This window comes from Polypterus senegalus, chromosome 3 (assembly GCF_016835505.1).
Source record: "Polypterus senegalus isolate Bchr_013 chromosome 3, ASM1683550v1, whole genome shotgun sequence".
Taxonomy (NCBI): Eukaryota; Metazoa; Chordata; class Cladistia; order Polypteriformes; family Polypteridae; genus Polypterus; species Polypterus senegalus.
In genome coordinates this window covers 3,718,392-3,721,618 of record NC_053156.1, presented here as the reverse complement: position 1 = coordinate 3,721,618, position 3,227 = coordinate 3,718,392, and the positions used below count along the sequence as shown (strand labels likewise).

Here is a 3,227-nt window from a genome sequence, read left to right as displayed (position 1 = left end):
CCTACTGGTTGGGTTGCCACCCGTCCTTTAAAATACGGAATCGTTCCGTATTTGAGAATGAAATTGCGCTTGGCCCCCAAGGGACGTGGCCCCCGCTGCAGTATGCGTCCCTTATTTTTTTGTATTACAAGTGGTAACCCTATTTATGAGTGTCACCTGAACCAGTCCTGCATTATGAGAACATCACAGGAGCGTCCTTTTAATTCATTATGTCCTTATAACGTTGGTGAAATGTCAGGTGTTGTGTACGCGCACACCTTTTCAGCCGCTCTTTCTGAGAAGTATGTATAACGCTGTGTCCTGCACGGGTTACAGCGAAATGCGAGTTACTATTTAATCGCGATAAAGAAGTTGCACACATGAAGTACAGTATATATCAACCACCACATTAAGTTTGTGCAAACGCTTCCATAAGTAAACCTTGCAACGAAAAAGAAATGAGAAAGAGAGCGTCTCTGTTGTGAAATATATTGCAACGGCGCTGGACAAGTTACATCAGCCAGGGATCAATCTCCAAAAGAATAAGCTGCCATTTCATCTGTAGCAAGTTATAAAAACGACAGCTTTGCACCGTCGCAAGTGCATTTTCCAGCTGGTCTTTCCTTCCAAGATCCTCGTGAAGAGCAGAGAATCGATCCATTGCGGTGCTCGGCGCCGACGCTGCGATAATGTATATCCGTGCTCAGAATGACAGACCTGCACGTTGAAGACAAGTTCATTGACAAAATAAAAGGTAAGGATATCATTCTACACAGTTTTAATTATTCTACATAGTCCTAGTGTTTTATGTTACAGTGTATATAATGTGTTTATTTCCTGTTCTTTTTCAGGTCGTGGCGTGTTTGCAAAAACGTTTATTCTAAAGGGTAACTTTGTTACAGAATTCAGAGTTTTACTTCTCAACCAAGAAAAACTAGAAAAAAAAATGTAATTTTTTACATGAGGCAGATTACTATGAGGCAGAGTCACAACTGAAACTTGTTGCAAACTTCAGAAAATTTAAGAAACCAGTGATTCATTTTAAAAGAAAAAGAGACATTTTTAATTGTGTTTCATTATTTTTGCATGTAAATTCTAGTAACAAACTATTGCCGTGCTTTAATACTAAGAGTCTGACTTTAATTATTAAGCCTGCTGAACAGCGGAGCAATAACCTGAATTGCATTTACTTTGAAAGTGTAAAATTTATCCTTTAACATATTGGACAATACTTTACTAAACATTAGTTAGTTTTTTAAATTATGTTCCTAAAAGTTTTTTAAAATATCTAAAGTAACTGTTTTGTTTTTTTGTGATAACAGTACATAATTGCAATCTTTGTGACCGAAAAGGGAGAGACTTTGTATTTTTACAAGATATATTGTGTTTTTAAGATCAGTAATTAGCTCTGAACTGTAGAAATGTTATTAGAAGTAAAGGTTTATTGGCTTCTAACCATTTTGCTCCTTTCAGATACCACTTGGGTTTATCTGTTACTGTAGATATTTGATATTATTTCACTTACACATATTTAGTTTGACTTATTCTAAAAAAATGAGGATATATTGGCTCAGGTGCTGCCTAAGTTTTGCACAGAAATCTTGACAACTCTGTGAACATGTGTACAATTTATTAAACGTGTTCACTTTTTGATTTTCAGAAATACATTTCTGAATATTTCTTCACTGTGCCACCTTTACGTAAAGATGTGGCTGTTTTTAGCAAGAACTTTCCTGTTTGTTTCAAATTGTAAAGCCTCTCTCCAAGCTTTTCTCAGTATGACAATGTGAACCTGCAGCTCTCACATATTCTGTTTCTCTACGCTGGTGGGCTGTGGTTACATGTCACATGACATCTACTGTACCACACAACACAACACCTCAAGTATGCTAAGGACCTGATCATTAGTAAAATATAATGCAATGACTCCTTAAGGATTCTCCTTCATGGTTTGATTGTCTTTTTACAGTGCACATCCAGTACCTGAGGGTCAGGGGACTCTGTCAGTGACCATCAACTCTCAAAAAGCTAAGTAGCAATGCACACTCTGAGCTGCAGATCAGCATCAAAAGGAGAACCTGCTCAGCAGGCAGAACTTGAGGGTCTCTCAGTGTTAGGTGGGCTTACTGGCACACTGTGTTACAGTTTAATGGAGAGAGAGTTGTTAGTTTGGATTTTTGATGAACTACAGTTGGATTTCATTTTGAAGTCTGTATGACAGGATGTGACTTATAAGGACGGAGCGTATTTAGAGGGACATGTCGGGTGACTGATTTCTGTTGCTCTGAGAATAGCAATCTGTGTGTGTTGGTAAAATATTGTGGTTTATGAAGACACTTGAGTTGAGAGGACTACATTGTGTCAGCTTAAGCATCTCCCACATTTCACACAACCTTAACAAATATTGTATGGATGTTATGTGCGATTATCTGATTTATTGTTACATATTTAAGCAGATCTTTTTTTTGTTATGTACAATAGTAATAAATCAATATATCTTGCTTTGAATACATATAAGAGACAAGGTTAAGACAGCAAAATCTAGTACAGAAGTAGTAAAAACTAGTACTTTTTGTTTTAATTTTATTTTTAACCAAAAGATTTTTAAGAATTGTAACTGTTCTAGCAACAGCAAAGACTTTATTTAGTGCTTGAAACCTCATATAACCTTATTTAATTATTTGTTTATTTGTTTGTGTGTTTCAATCACATTTGTTGTAAATTAGTGTTTGGAAAATTACTTGACACTTTAATATAGAAATCATTTTCAACATTTCTGTCCTTAGGAAAAAGAAAGCTGCCAAACTAGATAACCGAAGATGAAGACGGAATATCTTATGGTATGCTTAAATGATAAAGATCCCAAAATTCATATTTTGATTGGCTACCGTTTAACACAATGTTTCTTTCTTATAGAGGAACATATAAAGTTTATTGAAGGAAGGTTTAAGACCGTGGTCAAAGAAGGACGTATCTGCTCTCCTGAAACACTTCAATATTTTCTTCATTTTAGTGAAAACAAAATGTAAAAGAGAGTTTACAATAAAATATTTGCAGATTTGAATATGTGTGGTTATTTGTGTTTTTCCTAACTACAGTATTCTTAAAGACTATACAGCAGTAGTGAGAGTTCACACTTGGTCATATATAACCATATTTTTTCTCATGTACAGTGAAATTCTTGCTTGCATGTTTGAGTAATACGCAACAGGCCACTGCTGAAACTCTGTGTTTGTCTGTATGTGTAT

The 3,227-nt window shown here is 35.5% G+C and overlaps 1 long non-coding RNA gene across 1 annotated transcript; it reads left to right on the top strand.

Annotated features, from left to right (window-relative positions):
- Positions 1 to 263: 263 nt before the first annotated feature.
- LOC120526731 lies at positions 264 to 3,005 on the top strand. The gene is made up of 3 exons (XR_005633152.1): positions 264 to 733; positions 2,766 to 2,819; positions 2,896 to 3,005. It is a non-coding gene; the product is annotated as an uncharacterized LOC120526731 (long non-coding RNA).
- Positions 3,006 to 3,227: the final 222 nt, after the last annotated feature.